This window comes from Idiotropiscis lumnitzeri, chromosome 6 (assembly GCF_059441095.1).
Source record: "Idiotropiscis lumnitzeri isolate Australia: NSW breed Sydney's pygmy pipehorse chromosome 6, RoL_Ilum_1.0, whole genome shotgun sequence".
NCBI lineage: Eukaryota > Metazoa > Chordata > Actinopteri > Syngnathiformes > Syngnathidae > Idiotropiscis > Idiotropiscis lumnitzeri.
Window position 1 is genome coordinate 16,431,558 of NC_142396.1, and position 22,657 is coordinate 16,454,214.

Genomic DNA, 22,657 nt, shown 5'->3' on the forward strand with positions numbered 1-22,657 from the left:
TAATACAAGGACTTTGGGGAGGTTTTGTCATTAAATAATGAGATTTTCCATGGAAATACTGCAATAGAAGTGTGCAAGTGACCATAAAAAGATGCAAAATGAGGTGTCAGGAAGTGTCGCTGACTGATTACAGATGCACAAATAATTAGCAGAGAAACTGCTAAATGGTACCATGATTTGATGTACAGAGATAGACAAGACTCTCCATGGAACGGAACCGTGTCCTCTTTGCCCTTCTCTCTCTTGTCCGCTGTCATCCTCTGCAATCTTCCTCTTTCTATATTAGGCACTTCTGGGTTAATCATTCCTAGAGGACACCAGTGCTAAAAAAATGACACACATCCTTTCTTGTGTAGACACTTATATACATCACAGACAATTTAAATAATATCTGCAGAGCCCGTTGTGACACTCTGAAACCAATATATTCAGTTTCCAACTCATCTAAAGTGCTTTCACTCGACCTCATACCCCATTTATTTGTGATTTGCCCCTCCTTTCACTTTGGGATGAATGCACACAGCTGTACAATTTTCACATTATTATTTAACATTTCTTCACCTTTGCCAACATCCTTGCTCCCCATTTTGCTCCATTGAGTCATGAGCCCTGTGGGAGGCTGGTGCTCTAATTCATTTGTTTTGCATACGGGGAAAATGTCCACTTCTGATGGATGGCTTTGGCTCGTGCGCTCGCTCTGTAGCCCGGGGTTTACAATGGAATTTGCTTAGAGTCTCTCAAAGGACTGCATCCTCAAATAGAGAGGGATAAATAAAACACCCACACACGCACACGCTGTAGACTGACATGTAATGTCCCTTTTATAATCACATACACGCACACGACACGACACATCTACAGTACTGCGTATGCACACAGGAGGCCTAAACATGTCTAACATAACTCTACAGCAATTTAAGCCACATTAAATATGTGTATAGTGTATGTTGCGTGATGTTAGAGTAATAACCGTTAAAGGCGTCAGATGTCGTCACACAAAATCCTGTTATCGCGTAGTCCACTTCATGTCCAAATTAGTCTGAATCGTGAGCCTTTTCATCAGTGAGGATGCAAACAGTGATGTGATGTGACTGCTAACATTAAGCCACTCTCTCTATTGCACTCTTCTCACCAACATTCACATGCACACACACGCACACACGAGGACTCTGGCAAATGAAAAAAAAAAATAAAATAAATAGAATAAATGGCTGCCAGCTGAGCATGTTTTTTTTCCAGTGAGATTCACCTCCAGCTGAAGCGCAGCAATTTGTTGCCAGTTTTTGGTCAGAAATGTTTGACAGTTTCCAAGTTTGTGAGTACTAGTCTCTTGCAACACATCTGACATTGTATTTGTGTGCGCTTGCTTGTGTGTGTGTGTGTAACTTGTGTTCTGTGCCAAAAAATGCATGCCATGTGTGTTTTGTCCACTTGGCTCTTATTATAAAAAATGTGTTCACATTACAAACTGTAAACTTTGATTACAGTGAAACCCCTGAATTTTAACACAATCCGTATCGTGACTGAACAACTTTGAGATTCATTATAGTTGGAATAATTTGATCATAAAACCTTTATAAACTGTTTACGAACAGCCATAGTTTCATACTTTATCGTTAACTGATATATAGGTGTGAAATAAATTAAATTACTGTATTGCAGAACAGAAAATAGCACACACAAAAACACATTACCATTGGAAAAAGTGCAATCAATATGTAATATTTCAGCCATCATTCTATTTTCCACGAGTTTATCCTCAATACCTTCACTGATTTATTGAGAGAAGAAAAAAAATCCAGTTTTAATGTATCTGTGTTGTTGAGCACTTAGAACTGAATGAGAGACAATCTTCGCACCGGCTGGAAGTAAGAAGGCAGTGCCAGCTGTCACACATTGATGGTATTTTTGTGGCAACCTAGCCTTGATTGGCATGTACAGCTTGTAGCACAGAACGCTTCAGCTTCATCTGTTATAGGATAAATGTTCCAGATCAAACCAAAACAACATCCTGTCTCTTGAGCAAATCTGAAACAAAGGTACATGTGCATGTGTTCTGATATGTGATTTATGCTCTGGCTCGCCAAATTAAATGCTCAAGCCTTTGAGACATTTCTGCATCTGTAACACTGACAAGGCCAAGACATCTGTGACTCTGCGGGGTGAACGGCAGGCATGTGGCAGGGGACATGTATTTTCGTGGTTCATTTCACCCCTGCTCCCTCTTCCTCTCCCTTTGCAGTCCTGATTCATTCTCACACAGGAATGCAAAGCTTAGTTCTATTGCTTAGTCAGGGAGAACCGCTACTATTTTGAGAGCGAGCGAGAGAGAAATCACGTACATATTTTAATTAGAACTCCTTATTATGTAAAGCACCACGAGGCAAGACCCCAATGATTCACCGCGACTCAGTTATTTGAAACGAGAGGTGACACGCATCTAACAACAATGGTTTTGAGCCTTTTTTATAATTAGCACCAACCATCCCCGATAAGTGCTCTATGTGTTCATTAAAGTAAAAAGAAATGCAAATGATATGGAGAAAATGTAGACGAGGAAGGAGGTTTGATGAGATTATTCTTTTATTTCTGGTATGGCTGTGCCCCAAAGCGCACAACACCATCCATAAATGTATGATTCAATGAGTTTGGTGTGGAAAATTGTGGAACAGTTCCTGTTATGTAATCGGCAGGTGTCCGAATACCTCTTCCCTTCTTGTGTTTCTTGTTCAGTCTTTGGTGACCCGAAACCGACATTTGCTGGCATCCTGAATAGAAATGCATGTATTACCATTTTCCTTTATCTTACATTTTTTTAACAATTCACATTTTTAAAAGTCAAATACTAACTTAAATCCTCAGTCGTATGGATGTAGCATATCTATAAACAGAGTTCAGCAAGTTTGTTGGTTGATATATAGCTGTGTTCTGTCGTAGTTGTTCCAACTTTTGCCTCACAGACAGCAATTCTGTGCTCAAATATGTTTAAGAACAGCACTTTGGGGAAATTGCTTGTGTGGGTGCTCCAATTGCCTCTCCAAAACATGGAGGTAATGTTGGCTGAACACTCAAAATTTCCCATGCAGTTTGGTGTGAATGTGAGTGTGACAGGTTGCTTTTTTTTTGTTTTTGTATGTGGCCTGCGATTGACTGGCCATCAGTCGAGGCTGTAGACTCCTCTCATCTGAAGTTAGCGAGGTAGGCTCCAGTTAGTCGTGACCCTAATGAGGACAAGCAGTACTTTCCTAAGCACAAACTGTTGTGTGATGTAAGGGAAACCACAGAGGCTCTAAAAGCTTTTTTTTTTTTTTACTCCTAATTAAAAATTAATTCATTAATTTTTGGTTCTAACAGTGCATTTACTTTCTCAAAAAAATGCCTGCTGGGCTTTGCCATGTTTTTAGTCTCTGTTCTGGATTAAAAAGGAAATGTGAGCGTGGAAAAATCAGTGAATTTAAGTCAAAATTGCTTCTTGGCATTCCATCCACAGTAGCTGCATATTTTGCGGTAGCAGTCAAACTGTAATCTGTTCGTTTTGAAAAGAATGAATAAAACTGTAGCATTTTATTCATGTAAAATTTTGCCAAGCCAACGGGCCTGGCAGTGCTCCCTGAGAAAGAAATAGAGGGCAATCACAGCTGCTGTCTCACATTTCACATTCCGCTTGGTGTATCGCTCAAAGACACACGACTATAAAAGCACATGGGGGCTACGCTCCACTCTTAGATGTCCTGTTTAATTTGTTTCCTATTTGTTACTACCCATGGCACCATGGTGTTCAGCTACTTATAGTATAGACATGCAAACCTATTGGACAGTTTAATAGGTGGATGTCATAAATTTGAAGAAGGCCATTAACAGTGCAATTTGCACCTCAAGAAACTTTATTGCCCTCTTCCGCAACACACACCGTCCAAATATTCCCTATTGCATGCCACCTTTATTACAACACAAACAATTTTGACACAACTTGTTTTTCAGACACTAGTGTGATTTTATTCCGGTATTAAAGAAATCTTTGTGAATTTGAACACTGTTTTGAACTTTGGATTTTGCTCAAAGGTCACAAGGCGCAATATATTCAACACTATTTTTCTCGCCGATTGCCATTCCAATGGAAGTTTTGTAGGCTGTGTTGTTATCAAGCCAGCACATGTTAAATCTGTAAATGCTGTGAGCTGTAGTGTAGTAGTTCTGTTTTGATGAATTTGTAATTAAAGTTCATTTCTTTTTCATTACTCCTTTTTTAAAAAAAAAAAATTATCCAGCAATTTAATTTGGCAGGGACAAAAATAAAGTGCACTTTACAGTCTAATTGATGCTGGTCTCGCTACAGTTCTGCATCCTCAGCAGCTCTACTCCTTAGCCGATGGTGGGAAATGCCATGCGGAGGGTGATATATGTCAAGGTGAAGGAGGAAGAGGAAGGAAGCCAAAACAGTCGAAAGCCCAAAGAACAAGAAGATGGTTTTCGCGTGAGGGAGAGGGAAAATGTCATTCTTTGGACATGCATTGTCAAAGTGTGGCTTTCAGAGACTGCGGAATCATTTTTCTTGTGACTGTTTTGTGGGAGATTAGCAGACTGTGCTTGTTTCTATTTGAATAATATAAAATACAGTAATGAATAGTGGCACCATATAAACGCTACTCAACTAATGCTGCAAATTATTTCCCTCCTTCACTCAAACACGCTCCGAAGAAATGTAAATCGTTTGAGGGTTCGTCATTATTCCTCCAGAATTTTTTTTTTGGAATGACACAATAGGAAGGCTTTCTGTCATGGCATGAAAATACATAATGTATGGGAGAAAATATTGCTCCGGAACCAGGTAACGGTCCCTACTGAAGAACGTTGTCGCTCAGGAGTGCTTCTCTACAACAACACTGTTATCTTAATTGTGTTTTTTCTGCGAACTTGAACCGGCGTGAGGCTCAGATCGCTCGGAATCTGCTCGACGTGGGGAAGGCTTTCTGCCCTGGAAGTATTGGAAGCCACATTTCATACTCTCTGCAGCAATCTTTATTTTTAGTATCTTGACTTTTTCCAGCTCTGGGGAATCTCCCAAATGACCTGAATGTAAGGATGCATTTGACATTCGTGTTCATTAAGAGAAATTGGGAGCAGAAAAAGGCGCGTTTTCATGAGCTCCCATGACGACTCAAGTAGTGTATGCCTCGACAGGCCACAGAGATGTAGCTTTGCAAAGCTTATGTTGCATCATTCTCGTCCAGCCAATAATTCACTCGGGTCCTGGTGGAGTAAAGGTGGCAGACAAGACATTACACAGCTGCTTCATCCCCAACACAAGACATGAAATGATTAAAGGAACACACCAGAGAGGGAGGGGGAAGGACAAGTGCCTTTTTTTTTTTTAATAACTCTGGAGTATTGTGGGATTTCTATTAATGAGGAGGCCTGAGATAAGAAGCTGTACTTCCCTCATAGAGAAAGGCAATCCTTGGAGGATCCCAAAGAACCACTTGCCTTGACTGTGTGTGCATGGAGAGAACCAAGGAGGGCCCTGCTGACCACAAGTCGGAGACTGACTGAAACCAACGCAAAGATGGCATCGGGAATGAGCTGTCTTTCTTTTTCTGTTCTCCCACTGAGGCAGTGGCAGTTCTCTGGTGAAGATCAGAAAGGTGTGAGATGGAAATTAGGGGGGGAGACAGTAGCCCCACGAGAAGAGATCTCCAGTCATGAATTCCACTGGGAATCCCTCCATCAGTGCTCACTTTCCATCATGTGTTAAAAAAAATAAATAAATAACCTCTTCAGTCAGCCTCCTTTGAGAAGTCAGCTCTTCCCAAGGGCAGGGTTCACTTTCCATCTAGTTATCGCTCTGCCGTTCCTCTTAAATGTGCTTTTTTCACAACCTCTGACACACGCTACATTCATAAGCTCTGTGGATATACATTGCAGGGTTTCATCCATATTTGAGCTTGGAGGCTGTATTCACATTTGTAGTGGTTTGGTCAAGACCAAAGTTGAGGGAAAAAAAAAATATATATATATATATATACATATATATGCAGAGATGGCACCGTATTCACATATTTTCCAGCTTTTCCTTTGAGATGCAATTCATCATCGAGCCCAGAGCGACTTATTACAGACAAAGAGTTGCCCAATAAAAAACAAATATTTACCGTCCTAATAACTTCATTGGATCGGGTTTGCATGATGAAGCTCATCTCAAATATAAATGCTACCTGCTAGTTCACATACATTCACTATACAGATCCAGAGTATAAATGATTGGCTGAATTTTTTTTTTTTTTTTTTTCACCAACGAATGTACACATAAACAACTGATAATCCCTCAAATCCTTTGTTTGTCATGTTTTATCTCTCCCGTGGGATCGGGTGTGTAAAGAGGGATGTCCCTCCTCGTTCTGCTCAGAAAGAGTTAGGATTTACAACCGTAAATATTAAAACTGTTTGATATTTGCAAGTACTATTCCTTGTGCGTGATAAGCACTGAGTTTGGCCAAGGCAAGGAATCTGTGACTGTGATTCGAAATGACAATTAGAAAGTGACCTGTAGCTTGCGTTGTTGTAGAATGTGTCATCCAGTGCAATAAAAATGTCAAGGGGCACATGTCACCTCTCAGAGGGCGGTCTTGGATTCTTGGTTTGGGGGAGGAGACTAGATTGTCATGGGGAGATCGTTTTGTATGTGCTGCGCTGTGTTGGTCATCTCGAGTACACTGCACACTAAAACAAATATGCCGAGTTTTTTCTCACGTGTCGGGTCGCTCACGTTTCAAAAATTTGTATGCGTAAACCCGATTTAGGATGTGTCAAAATATTCTTAAAATGTATTCAAATAGTGTCGTTGCCCATGTCTTTTTGGTCTCAGTCTTTGTTTGGTGCTACTTATTTTATCTTGGTAGTTTTTTATATGTGTTTACTAAACACATCCGTATAGTTTTTGAATCTCAGAGACAAGGATTCACAATTCTTGCTTGGATTCTCCCACAATTATTACCATCACTGTTCAATTTGTTCAAGATCAAAGGAGATGAGAGACAAGAGCAATTATTGCCATTATTATACATTTTTATTTTTAGCGGCCAATCCCGTTCAGAGACATGGTTGAGCAGGAGCCTGACTTTGGGCAGGTTAATCATAGGCCAACTACTGCATAAACAAACAACCATTTATACTCACATGCACTCCTTCGGGCAATTTAGAATCTCCAATTAAACTAACATGAATATTTTTTAACCGGGCCGTGCTGCAGCATTTAGCGGGATTTCAGTCCCAATTTTATTTTTGAGATGAGAGTGGGCAATCTTTAGTTATCTTAACAAACACATGGGCAAAAAAATTGTGATCAGCTTTTTTTTTTTTTTTTTTCATCTGTACTCCTCTTCCTCACGTCATCCATCTATGTTTACTCTCCTTTAGATGCATCATTCTACCTGCGCCCTCAGCTTGTGTTATGAGAGACTCTTCACCAATTATCCGTGACGCGGCAACCTTTCTATGTAATCCCAGGCTTTCAGGCTAAAAGACGAGCAGAGGAAAGAACATCTTGATCGTGTACGCCTGGTCCTGGTTGTCTTTTGTAAATCAAATTAGTAATACACGACCTATTCAGAGGAATACATTCAGAAAAACGCATGTTTCATCAAAGTGACACACACATACACGCGCGCACCCCAGCACGCACACACAATGTGTCGACTTGGCTCATGAACTGAAGGTATTAACATATTATCAAGTATTGAGACACTTTCACTGTCTTTCTTTAGAATGCTTTTGTCCTGGATTAATCCGACCATCATATTAGCACTTTCTTTTTCTGGTACCAAGTCAGCATTTACTGTCCTAACGCGACTATCAACTTAAACTCCTGAAATCTGTCATGAATGGTAGGCTTAATGTTGATGCTGCAATAATAAACTCGCTTATGATCTCTAGCAAATATATGGAATTGAGTGGCTACATTTGAATGGTAGCGGTAGTCTGTTAAGCGCAATGTTGCTGAATTTTGAGTTGCTGGATGGATGGAGAGACTACATGGGCTACAATGGTCCTGTCCGGTGTGTAAGTAATGCGAAAGTAGCATTATCAGTGGGAAAGCTGAGCTCATGTTTTGGAGGCCAGGATTAGCTCCTCTGATATGAGCAGCAGAGTTTAGTGCATCCTTGCCTGCCAGAATCACAATAACATGAGATGACTTAAAAAAAAAAAAAAAACATACATTATATTTTCTTCACGCAAATATAATAATGTTTAGTTTTGATACATTCATCGAAGCAACAACTTAACTACATTTCTAGTATTGTGATTGTTGGAGCAATGTGGACCTAAATGGCTGAGAATGGGAATCAATTTTACTCAACGTGGATTGAGCTGTTGGGATAAAGATCTCTCTGTTAACATTAATTATAAGGCCCTCAGATATTTGACCAAATGAAAACACAATTCAGTCCAACCTACCAGTTCAGAAGCCAGCAAAAATAACAACAACTTTCCATATTCTGAAAGTTGTTTCTTAGTATTGTGAGCGATTATATGATTTCTGTGCATATATGAGCTAAACATACTGTTTTCAAATTCAGCAAATATTTATACGAGTTGTTTATACCCTTTAGATGACATGCGCAATCGTTTGTACATCTTCTGTGCACGTACAGCTACCATGGCAAGATAATTCGATAATTGTATTAGTAGAAGTTACCAATTCAGCATTTATCAGTATTAACCAGCCAAAAAATTACATGAATGTGAAGGGGTAATGCATGCACTATATGGATCTAATTTAATAATGTCAACTGTTACTCAAAGGATAAATGACATTGGCACGAATGTAATGTTTCACATGGAACTAATATCATGTGCAAAATGAAATTTTGTTCTTACTGCAGGTCAATTATATCTTTTCAAATGTGACATGCATCTGATTTTTTACATGTACAAGTGAACAGTACAATTCCAATTTGTTCAAATCCGAACTCTGATACATCTTTGCTAAGTGGATAGAAGTCAGATATGTATTTAATGCGACATTGGTCTGGGTGTATAGGTCGTGCGCTTGTGACCCATATGTCATCAAAAGGTGTCAAGTGTCACAATTGTTCGACAAAACAGACAGGTGTGAAAAAACAACGGCAGAAGGAGGAGCAGATTACAGTCATGCAGTGAAGTAAGATGCATTGTTTATAATTAATAAGTATAAGTTCAAACATAAAATCCTTGACTTTATTACCAATCATAGGTTTGGCTGCTGTTTTAATTCCTCATTTGTTGATTTCATTCGTTTTGTTTTGTTTGCATGTTTGACGGAATTATCCCCCCTCCCTTTTCTCACTGTACTTATCCAAACTGTTAGTTCCTTTATTCTCTACATATTCGAAAACACCGCCCACAAAAAAGAAAAATGAAATTGCACCAAATGTGTCTACATTTACAGTAGTAATCACATTCCAGTCACCTTACAAGTCATATTTGTTTCTGTAACACGAGCGCCCTCTAACACACACATCTTTGTTATTTACAGTTAACAAGCATATTGTGGCGAAATAATTAGCGAATGAGAGGAGTGAAATGTTACCATAAAGTAACTAAATCTTCACTCAGCGATGATCCTTGTCAAACAATACAAACAGGTGATACTCATATTTGAAACACCACGAACAACAACAATTCAAATTAAACTCATTTATTCACAAAAAACACTCAATCACAGGTGTGTGTTTTATGAATGTAAAAGTAAAAATGCGAGCTGTAGAAAGTGCTAACAGTGATAAACTAGTCGTCCAAATGCCATGAACAAAGATTTCAAAATAAAACTCAGAATTTCTGATTTATGTGTCTTCCTGTGATGACTTTGATTTGGGAAATATCAAAAATCCCGATCCAGGCCACCTCCCCAAGGAAAACATTGGATTCAGAATGTGCTCATCACATTTATTTGCAGGAGGATGAGCATAATTGTCTCAGTAAATGTGTGAAGTCCCACCTTTATCCCGAGGCCTTGCCCTGAAGTCGTTTTTTTTATTTATTTTATTTGTTTTCATATTTCCATTTCATTGCACCAGCACCATTGTTTTGTTTTGTTTATTTTTTTTCTCTTGGGACCTAATTTACAACTGCCACAAAGTCACAAATGCTTATCTGAATAATGCTTACACTACTTTCCAACATTTGGGGGCAGTGTTGCCATGGTGATCTTGAAAAAGTAACTTAGTTACTTGACTGATAATGTTCTTTAAAAGTAAGTTTTAATTTATTGATCACTTGATTACTTACTTCAAGACACTCTCCAGCATTTAACATTCGTAACTCTAGAGGAATAAACGAAGGATACGTAAATCACTATTTTCTTTTTACCATTGCTTTTTCACTTGTTTGTCAAACAGTGCTTTAATTTCTGGATTGTGTCAGGTATCGATATCTCTATTTGTCACAATATACCCCGCAAAAAAAAAAAAAAAATCCTAAAATGGTTCAACTGAAAAAAAATATATATACCGTTTGGATTTACTTAACCCTACAAAATGCATGACCCCTTTTCTGCATGTGTTGCTCCACCGTTTGTGTTCAAAATGCTACTAAAGCTGCAATTATTAATGCTAACAGTTAGCATGTCATTGGTATTATGTATAGTTCGTTCGTATTAAGTTAAACCAACTTTCAGAAGACTAAGCTTTGTGGTTGTTTTAAATACACAAATTGTAATTATCTTTTTTTTTTTCAGACTAAACTTCAACTGGGAGTGGCATTAATCAACGTAAAGCATCTTTAATTTTGATGAATTGTTTAATATTAGCCAAAATGCTCCTTGTTGCGAAGTGAATTGATTTGTGTTCTCTGCCACCATACAGTTCTTGTGTCTCAAGTTTGCTCTTGCAAGTCAAAGCACGCTTATCTTGAAAAACTCGTAAGGTCAGTCATGTCTCAAGGCACCATTGTATTGTATTCTTTCTTCTCTGTTTGAGGCTCCCAAATATAAAGTCATTTGCAGTCAATGACTGCCTGAAGTACAGTGCCCTTGGACATGCTTTAATAAACATGACTTTCTTACTTGGAAATTCTTTGACGGGTCTTTCATTCTGCAACTTTCTGCCCTTTTTCGTCTTACGATTCAGGCAATTGGTTTGGTCATTAAAAAATGCTTTATTTAATTTTAGAGCACCTCTTCAAGCAGTTACAATCTGCTTCTTACGTGATCACCTGAGATCGGATTTTGCTCATACTTGACCAATTACAGCAATTTGCATCACGTAACAAAACATGGCAAGTGTGAACACAGTGAATGTGTAAAATGTGCCTCTACGACATTTTTTTTTTTTTTTTTACCGTTGATACTTATTTCAATTGGTATTCTCCTTTAGTCCCACTTGAAGGGCTTAATTTCTCAGCCTCACCTCACTTTTCCTCTTTCCACATGATACCTCACTAGATTTTTACATTCCCGAGCCCCCTCCCCCTCCACCCAAAAAACACTGTCTCCACTTCCTCTGCGGAACTGTAGCGATTCTTAGTTATCAGTGATTCGTATTACATATTCTTATCGGCTTAGCGTGTTAATCCTCCTGTATCTCAGGGGAAGTATGGCAAGCCTTCTGAGGCATTTTTCAAAGGCTTTGCCAGTCTTTAAAATGACTGACATTTCATGAAATAAATTGAATATTGGTAGTTTTCTCTGTCACATGCTTACTATGCAATATGCCTTCCATCTTTTACATCTCTTGGTTAAACTGCCTTTTAGCAGACATTATGCTGATGGAACTCATTTTGCCTCTTCTGAAATATTTACACTTGTGTCTGTCCTGTGCACAAACTATTCAACTTCACTTGGTGTGCTTACACCCTTTTTTGGCTAAGCAGATCCTCCCTTCAACCTACTGTAAATGCGTCATTCACCCTTTCATGCAATGAAGTTGAAATATCATATTGCACATTTTGATTCCATTCCATCCAACTGCATCCATGCTCCGCTTGTGACGGCCGGGTGACAGTGCGGCATGGACTTTGCCCGAAAGCATCGCTCACATTAACAGCAGTCACTGTAATGGTAGCGATGGAGAGTTAGACTTGGAATCATTTGTTTTGATTTGATCTATGCAGGTCGTATCAGTCCATACAACTGACGCTCCTGTGTGTGCGGTGCATTGCATTGCTAGGCAACACTTAAACAACGGCTGGCTGGCGCTTCATTTATTAGCACAGCATCCTGATTAAATTACTTTCTATTTTATTTATTAAATACAGAATGGAAATAAACATGCTCCTTGAAAGTAGCCTGTTAGATGAGCTGGGCACGTATCAATGGGGAAGATCACTTTAACTTCCAGATCAAATAATAATTTTCATTAAAATTTGTATTTGAACAGCTTCAATCCGACTGGACTTGTAAATAGTTCAGTTTTGTTTGATCCAGAATGACCACTAAAATCTGGCAACAGTTGTCATTGGTTAGGCACCACATTATGGCATACACACTCCCCCACTCTCTGTCCTGGAGATGAATTAAATACACCATAAAAGTTTGTGTATTAACAAATGTTGTATACTTCTTAGATGTGTCTTAATTAATTTAGTTGATTTTTCTACATTCTAATTTAATTTAGTCACACATAATTAATAGAATTGGAGTAAAGAAATTGCTTGCTTTGTTCCACATAATTATTTTCCATCTTAATTCTTGCTCTGAAGCCCATTAATTTGTTTTATCTACTCGCCATCATCTTACTTAGTCTCATTTATTATAAAATGCGAAAGGAATCCCAGAGTGCATTTATATCGTGTCAAAGAATAAAATGATTAGATTTCATGCGTCTTTTTATACTCTTTGACATCTCAATGCTTTTCTTATGGAATAATCTCGTATTTACTGCGTAATATTTTTCATTTGACATCGATCCGTGCCTCCTTAACTTCTTTGGACTTGGTCTCTCTTGACGTTGTGAGTCAGCTTAGCAGGAGATACAGATAGATTTGCCATTAGATACTGACAAATGGCAGGCACAAGTGAGCTGATTTCAGCACTTACTACTCCTTTGGGAGGCTGTGCTCACTATAGTAGAACACCACATAGTCCACCCAGACCAAAGATCTTAATTGAACGGGTGGCTCTGAAAACAATTGATTCAGCCTCTCTTACATTTCTGCTATTTTCCAGTAGGTGATGTAGTCTGACCTCCAGGTCATAAAAAAAATCTGGTTTGTAGCACATTGACATTGTCATCATGCTTGATTAGTTGTTGGACTGCTGCTCCTTAAACATGACCGCATCATCTCTTTGAATAAATGCAAGATGAAGACGAATGTCTGCTTGGGAGAATTTATTTTTTTTGACTGCCTATTTTATGCAAATGATGCGTTTGGACTTAGCGGCACTATTTTTCCCCATCAAAAGAACCCAATGGAGATGGGCGTATAAGAAACAGAGAGTGACTGACTGAGAATTGTCAAAGTAATATTCTGGATTTCAAACGTAAACTTGATTTAAAATGTAAAAAAAAAATGGTTTGAAATGTAGCCAAAGAATCACATTGAGTGACATCACTCTTTCCTAACACGACTGTGAGAACAGCAGCTCTGTTCATGACAAGAACGTGTGCGCTCAGATAAAAATTGTTTCTCTGGCCTGTGCTCTATATTGATTTCCTTTTTTATTCAATATTGTTCATGACTTTATAGTCAATTTGCATGGTTTCTGTTAAAGTACACGGGCGAGACGCAGTGCGACAGTGAGCAGAGAATTAATAATTAAGTGCTCATATTCAGTTCATGGATTTTGCATTTCACCGTGTAATGCACTTATAATAACTTCCGCTAAGTGTTATGACCCCACGCTCATTTATGTCATCTTTATATTAACAATTTACAGCACTCTTTCCCTGTTAAACTGGTTGTTCATGTTATGCAGATAAATATAACGAGACCAAAGTTGACTTTCAGCTGTCATACTGTGTTGCAAATTGCATTTATGCATCCCTGTGTCAGTTGCATTGTGTTTCAATTATTTACACACATCTATTTTTCACCCCTTTGGTCATGTACTGTAGTTAATGTACATGAACATCTCAATATAAATCTGAATGGACTATATGACAACACTTGTCTTAATGAATGTCTTAAATGATGATTATTTACATGGTGATGATTATCATTATTTATGTTTATATATATTATATTTATGTCAGGATCACGTTTGAGTCATCTGATTGTAATATCAGGTGTCACTGCTTTATAAGGGCAAATGTTTGGTTTGTCCTCGCAGGTTACAAACATAAATCTTTTTTAAGACTGACTTGAGACATGTTTGGAAAAAATGTGCTGCTTTGCCAAGGAGGAGGATAGCTAGAGCTTTGTACAGTGTGTATATGGGATAGTGATGTTGATATTTATCATAATAATGATGACAATGGCAAAGCCATATCCATTATGCACTTATGTACCGGGGCGTTTCTAGTCACCTTGGGGGCCCTCGGCAAGAGCGACCACGGGGGCCTTCCCAGCGCAAAAACACTAGGATGATCATTCAATCCACAAATCTTTTATTTTAAAGAACACAATCATGTAAGAAAATTTTGAATACAATATGACAGTTGCCAACGCAACTGAAACGCGTTCTTAATTACAAAAACAAAATCAAGTAAAAAATTAGAAAGTAAAAAAAATAACGTTTGGGCCTTTTTTTCCCTGCTCACTTAAGGAAGATTAAAAAATAAAATGCATTTAGTTTGTATAGATTCTTTTCTACATTTAAAACAATTTAAAAACAAGAAAAAAACATTTGTCATTTAATTGTGCTTTTGTATTAAATCAGATCATATCATAATAGATTTAAAAGGAGAGCAAATCACAGCAATCTTAACGTTAAAAAAAACAAAAAAACTTTCACCTGGTATGTTGTTGTTGTTGACAACGTTTTGTTGTAGTTGCGGCTGCAAGAAATTCAGCAACACACACAGCATATTTCCTCAGCTGGCTCCATGTTCACTCTGCAACAATTATGTATGCTCCAATACTGTTACTACACACTCAACATGAAGATCTGTTTGGAATAATTAATGAACAGACAACTTCACCGTTGCTGATAATTTATTTAATTAATGTGACGTACATAAAATTCAAGGAGATATATGATATTGCCCTCTTCCAAATGCAAATTAGTTACAGGATAGCTTGCTGTGTTTAAAACAAGATAGGCTAAGCAGGTGCAGTAAACATGTCTGTGCAGTTGTGAGACTATACTACAGGCTGGGACAAAGTAGCATCATATTTTTTTTTTAATAATGTCATATTATACAGGTTTAGCCTTGCCCCTTTGCATTTGCCTTTTTTTCTTAATCTTCTTGGACGTGTCTCAGTCTTCACACACAAGGCAGTGACAGCTTGTAGGGACCCTGTGCGTTTTTTTTTTCCAGTGCATCGACGTTGCATGTCTAAATGTTCAGTCATTTTGGTATTGACAATTGGACAAATGTCAGCACTGTCCTGAGGGGCCCTTCCAGTCCGAGGCCCTAGGCAATTGCCTTGTATGCCTACCTCGTTGCAGCATCTCAACATATGTAAAGAGTCAAACATTGTCTATGTTATTCTGAGATTTCTGGTGTTATTCTGGGGGTGTCGCTTTTTGCTGAATGTTATATGTGAAACATTGTTTGTGTCCTCTTTACATTTTGGCGGTCTATCTGACTTTGTGTCATTGAAAGGAACATTGATTTGTTGCTGTTTTCTTTTCCAATTTTCTTTTTTCCTTTTATGTTATTCTTGTCTTGGTGTCTAGCCAATTACGACAAAATCACCAGTGTATACTTAGTTTGGCAAAAAAAATAAATCCAATTGCCAATTGATAACAGCAGTAATTAATTCCGATTAATCACATTATTCAACTATTATTCTTTTTTAAGCTTGTAACATATATTTCCTTGAATAATATCTTGGACTGAATGTAAAATCACCAAATATGAAGTACAATGTAATTAAAGACTGTACTAACAGCTTTCTTTGATCCTTGTATACGATCTAAACAGAGTCATCTTTACGGATATTTTTCTTTGAAACATTTCTCAAAACGTAAACGTTACATTTAGTTCTGAGTGACTTTATGTGCTCATGATGTACAGCTGATATGGTACAGTGTTTGAATTGAAAAATATACAAATTATTTTTGACATAAATAATATGGCGTTTTAAAATTAATCTCCAGCGTTAACATTTTAATTTCGACTGTCATTGATTAATTGTACTTTCAATCAGATGGCATTATTGATGTCGTGCCCCACAGAAAATAATCATGTGCGGACTGTAAAGGACACACACACATTATGCTGAAGTATTAATAAATGCATTTTGCCTCTTGCATTTTCAGGGCCAGTATTATGTTGGCTTGGAGCGTTTAAATGAGAATGTCCGGAATCCCACTGAACTGTAATTGACTTGGCAGGTAAGAACTTTCTCTTTTAAAGTGTGATACAAGCTGTGAAAAGCAAGCTGTAATGAAAAGAAATCAAACACCCTTACACTGTTCAAAGAGAGAAGAGTAATAAACCAAAGAATGTAGAGTTTGGCTTTCCTTGAATTTACTTAAATCTATTAAAAATAAATAAAAAATACACACATAAGCCTTCTCCATTTCATCTGGATTCTCTCTGTTGAGTCTCCCCCCCCTCTACACTCTACCTGCAACACTCCACGACACTAGGTGGCAACGCACCACCATGCAGCTTCCACTGCCATAGGACATTTCCAGTTGACCTATTACATTATGTCAAAACATGGTAGCTGTGGATGGCCGGCAGTAACAGAATGAATAACTTAACAGCTCTCCTCAGCACGTGCATCATTTCCGCTTTGCTAACATTTGTGGATCCACTTTCCTGTTACGTAAAACATGTGTAATGTATTGTGTCATCAGAGATTCAGCAGCCTTTTATCAGGACAGCAGAATTTGAAGGACGATCAGAAGCACTTACATAAATTTACAAGATGAATAATAATATTTTTCCCATTCAATTGTATTGTTAAGTATATTTCTATAATTACAATTAGTCTGGATTTCTGGGCTCGATAAGTGATGCCTGAAATGTATTTTGTAAATTGTTGGCACCATACATGAAGTATTATATACATTTGATAAAAGTGCAAATTGAGAAAACTGATGATACTAATAGTTTGCCTGATTCTAACCTGTTTTGATGAAGACCTCTCACAATGTCTTGAATTGAAGAACGCATAATGACCAGCCACGGCAGGTTTCCATCTGGTTTAACAGCCCATTTACCTTTTAACATGAAAACGCAGCAAATAGTTATGCCAGGGCCACTCCAAAACCAGAAAAAATATAATAAATAACACAAATTAAGGTAAAATGTAACCACAAGAAATGGTCTTGAATTAACTTTGTTTATTGACCCATGTGAAAAAGCACAATCGAATAACCAGGCAAAGATGGCATTTCAGACTACATGAGATTGAATGTCTGGCCCACCACTTTGTACCGCAAATTGCACACCATTTTTTCAGCGAATGCTTCACGTAAATGAGTTTATTAAAAAAAAACTGTGGATAAATCTCATCTCTCATATTTGCAACACTGCTAGCTAATCAATGCTTCGACCGTGACCAAGAAATTGTTCTCACGGCAACATTTTAAAGAGAATCTCGACTGCATTAAATGCACATTGAGGCGTGAACATCAAGCATTGAGGAGGTTCCACACGCTACCTGAAAATTGTAGAAGTCTTTGTAAAAGTCTTTTCGCACCTTGACTGTGACATACTGTATGAAAAGTGTGTGATAGGAGCATAGTAAACGGGCCAAGACTTAAAATAAAACATGTTAATCTTGCTTTTTTTCCATTCCTTGATTATTTCAGTTTCAATATAGTTATTTTGATGAGTCTCTTTTATTTTGGGGCAGTATTTGATACTGTCTGTAATAGTCAAGATGAAGATTTGTCAAATGTGTTTGGCCAGATGAAGTAAGAAAAATAGATCTTGATGGTTATACACTGTTTTTGATAGATAGATAGATAGATCTTTCACATGGATTTTTCATACTGCCCCAGGGTGTCAGGAATAGGCTTTATTATTGGGTAAGTATAATAAACAGGATTTTTTAAAAATAAAAATAGCTGGTTATATATACAGTACACAATTGAAAGTCTGATAAACCAGCTTATTATTTGATTTCTGAAAATGCAGTCACTTGAAAGCCGTCTGGACAAACGTCACATGCTTTGCAGGCCAACCAGAACCCATAGTAGGAAATGAAACTATTACTATAACAGCAACTACACATTGTGTTATTATTCACAAGCTTGCAGTCCGATTTGGTACATCTAAACTGAGGGCTTTTATCCTCAGATGAAGTAATTTTTATTATTTTGTATTGGTCATCTGCAACGATATCGGCTTTAGATGTGCATGTGAAATGCAATAAACTGTCAGTGTGACAGGATGCACCTGACAAGTCCTGAAATTGGGAAACTCTATATTTCTGCTTCTAATTAGACAGAGTACATATTGGAAAAAGCATTTTTGAGGGGAAAAAAAACAGAACTATTGTCAGTAGTTTTTAAAAGCCAACCCTGACTTTTGGTGCCTCTGCTGTGCAAATCACTGCTCAGTTGAGCCTTTGTTGCGTGGGTGTAATGACTCCTCGATCAAGGGCATTTTACATGCAGGGGTCCTTGAACATGTCAGCAGTGAAAGAGTTTGAAAATATTCCCGTTCACAGATAGAGTACGAGTGTCTACATTATTCAGTGCCCAGCCACTCATAGCCTTACACTAAACCACATGGCGCATTGATTTTGTTTACTAGGATCTCATGGATTTAGTCTTGTATTAGAACTGCACAGGAATTACATTTGAAATTGACTCTGTTGATTTATGTAGTTCATTAAAACGTCTATTCTGCACAGTAAAGTTTCAAATCAAATCATGTTGCTTTCTTTTCTCTCAGATTATTTATCTCAGCACAAACTACAATGTTTAGTTGACTGTATGCCGGTTTTAGCATGCAATCGCAAGGCTCATGGTGATTCATGTTAACCCTGACCACAATGGAATAGTAGAATGCCAATTGCGCTTTTCAACAGAAAATACTGTAGCTTTTCAGTAGCATAGCTTTTTTTTCAGTTTTCATGTGTCTAATGCCGTCTCCTGATTTTCTGGCATTCTTTATTACACAGGCCAACTTTCTTTCGGGTAGCGCCAAAGATAGTTTTGATTTCTGAGCACCCTAATTCTGGGCTGTTGACTAAAAAATAAAGACATGTTTCTTTGAATTGGCTCTAGTTTTAGAGATTTTTATATTTTTGATATTTAATTGTTATATTTCATTGGGGATGTAAAAACTTTTTGATTATTCTCTAATAAAAGTCAAAAGTTTGCGGTTTATTGCTAAAATTGCCAAATTTTCAGAATTTCTGTCTCATTTTCACATAATTAACATATAGCCTTTCACGTAATTGCATCAAAAGTGAAAAAATACTGTTTGGACATGCTTGAAAAGACATATACAGCCTCAAAGGTATATCTTAAAGACAATAACAATGTCATAATTTGCATATTTTTATCACTTTGAATATCTCAAAACCTTGAGTCAATTCCCAAAAATTTCTCCCCATTGATTTCGGTCTATGAGACCAAATGACGTCACTTAATTTTGCCATTGGAAAGTAATCAGACGGCTCTCACTGTCTTGCTGGCTTCGTGGCCAGCTGATTTTGGCACGCAACCCACTGAAAATACAAATTAGTGATAAACAAAATGACACCTTTGGAGCGAGGAGGAAGAAAGGAAGGAAGCAGAAGAACAAGAGAATTGCGTCTTGATATTGTAGGTGTGTCGCCGTTTTAATCTGGTTATTTAAATGTGGGCAATAAACTCTGTCCACTCAAACCATGTAAACAAGCTATTTCAAATTACTCAGAAATCAGATTTTTTTTCCTTAATGGGAATATTGACTGGCTGTAAACATAGTCAAGTGTAGCATGAATAATTGTTGCTGCTGCTGGCTTGACCATATTTGCCCGCATTTCATATGCAAGCAATTTTTTTAAACTTAAAATTTGTAACAGTTTTTAAATATAATGTTGGACTGAAAGTGCATGTTGTTTTTACAACTTCCAGGTGCTGGCAAATGTCTCAATTATTTATTTATTCATCTTAATTTTATTAGGAATCTATGCAAAATCCGGTGGGATGATTTTTGGGGTAATTTCATATGGAGAAAAACATGTTCATGGGATTTTATATTACTTTTGTGATTACATAGCACGGTAGTACCAACACTACATTAACTAAACTGTTGAAATGCAATGATGTCACGTATTTTGTAGTTATCCCCCATCAGAAGCTGAACTGTGCAAAACCTTGTGGATTATTCAAAGCGCACAACTAGCAAAGGAGAGGGCACAGGTGTGTAGATCTCATCAAACCCAACGGATCATACGTGAACAAAGTCATTCTACTTATTGAGCTATACAGAACACTCTACTTTATGGTGTTTACAGTGCAAACTCCAAAATAAGCTCCTGTCAACATTTAAGACGCTCAGCATATATTTAAGCTTACACATTCAGGTTGGTTCACAGGACATTTAATTGATCGCCTCAGGACTGTTCTGGTTGTCTGAGAAAACGTTGAGTTTCTCATCCGAAAAGGCGCCTTCAGTTCATTAACTCATTCACTGGCATTGACGGATATAGAAGTCAGAAAGTGCATTCTTTCTTTCACCTGGGCTGATTGTGAATGAGTTTTAAACAAGTCTTGGTGTCACGACAAATTACAAGATCCGAGTGCAGACAAAATCTGCTATGTACCGAACAGGCTTGGAGAACAACAGTACCTCAGCAGCAGATTGTATGTAAAGCCTCGACGTAATCTTTACTTCACTAGTCTCCATCTCAGAACTCCTACTCCTTCTCTTATACATCTCAATGGTATCTGCATAGTAACACCTAGCGGTAAAATCAGGAAACAGAACAATACGGCAAACCCGACTAGCCGTGCCTTCCGTTGGAGGCATGCCCCAAACACAAATGATTCATTCTTTTGACATGCATGTTAAGATGACTTGCAGTGAGGCCTCCTCAACAAGTCATTGAGCGAAAACGTCATCATTATTATTCCGTTCAATGTTAAGAGGGTATAGGTGCGGCCTCAAACACTCAAAGGGGACTGTGTTTAAGTTGCTTGTTGGAGGCAAAATTATTAAATCTCTTTGAAATGGATGAAAGGACGGCATTGTACGTGGGGGATGGGTGGTGTCAAAAGTCACCTCCTCTGATGTTCTTTACGCCTTCAAGTAGAACTATTTATGTATGAAGAACATTGACATTGTTGTCCTCATAAGAGTGTGCGTTCCACTGGGGAACACAATATGTTGAGTTAGCTCTGACAGTTATTTTGAACTAATTTTTGCGTGCAGAATCAAAAATTGATCTCAGGTTTTTAAATGATAATCGTTTTTCTTAAAAGAAAAATTGAAATAAATATGTTTGTGCGCAAACGAAACAAAAATGATGCATTAAATGAAATATAACTGACAACGTTATGGCCATGCTTACAAGATATTGTTAGTACTAACCTATTTGGAGCTGCAAACATCTCTCACCACATTGTCTCAACTGTGAATGGACAAAATAAAGTTGACACATAGCTGTAGATGAGTCCAATCATAATAATCAGTTGAATGTTGCTTTTCTGCACAACTGCAAAGAAACAAAAATGTGAAATAATGGAAAATAACTGACGACAATTTTGGAATAAGCATGCCAATTTTAGTTTTAACCATTAATCTGCCCAGTCGCTGTTCCCCTGGTTTCCCAGTATACTGTATGAATCTGCGCTTTTCTCACTGCACTTGACTGCATATACCAGATAGCTTTAGTGGCTGTGGTCTTTTGGGTCTACCAGCCTTTGTCTCGGGGTGTTACCAGGTTTGAAGTGTACTAAAAGATTGTGTGGGTTGAAAAAATCTCTACAAACTGATTGATCCTGAACTAGTCACAAACTAATCGCATGGCATAATATATAAACCCCATAATGTAATTTTCAAAATCTTATACAATACGTCAACTCTAAACTGGGCGTGAATGTAAATGTTGATAGTTGTTTCTCTACAGTATATGTGCCCTGCAATTGACAGTGCAGGGTATAACCAAATGTGGACTAGTGGGGTAGGATGTGAATGGATGGGTAAACATATACAGGACTTACACTTGGAAATGAAGTGACAATAGTTGCAAGAATAAAAACAAGTAATAAACCAAAATGCTTTAAAACTATGTTTTTACTGTGTGAGCATTGACACAGGAGTTGAGGCAATTATTATTCAGTAGAAAGTCCACTGTAAGCCACGGTGAGGACTGATGCTTCAACAGATCTCCGGAGACTGCTCTTACAGCTGCAAAAGTATGAACTGACCTCACTTTGCTGCTGCATATTTAAATTACAGACAAAAACAGAGAAAAACACTGAAGTAAATGTCAAATGTGCAATGTGAGGTTGAACAAACCAGAAATATGTGTGTTGTAAATTCTGCTCTCATAAGTTATTCAAATGAAACCAAGCCTATCCTACATGAGAATAAAGGAGTTAAAATGGGAGAGGACAACTATATAAATTACATGCCAGGGATGTCATGTAACTGCCACCTGTTTTTTTTTTTTTTTTTGC

The 22,657-nt window shown here is 37.7% G+C and overlaps 1 protein-coding gene across 3 annotated transcripts in view; it reads left to right on the top strand.

The window, feature by feature from the left end:
* The window catches only part of LOC148335419 (leucine-rich repeat-containing protein 4C-like), a 129,401-nt gene that overhangs the window by 99,640 nt on the left and 7,104 nt on the right, over positions 1 to 22,657 (top strand). For all 3 annotated transcript variants that reach the window (XM_088299204.1, XM_088299203.1, XM_088299205.1), the window contains one exon: positions 16,340 to 16,414. The gene's annotated coding sequence lies outside the window, so the exon portion shown is untranslated. The remainder of the gene's footprint in view (positions 1 to 16,339; positions 16,415 to 22,657) is intronic.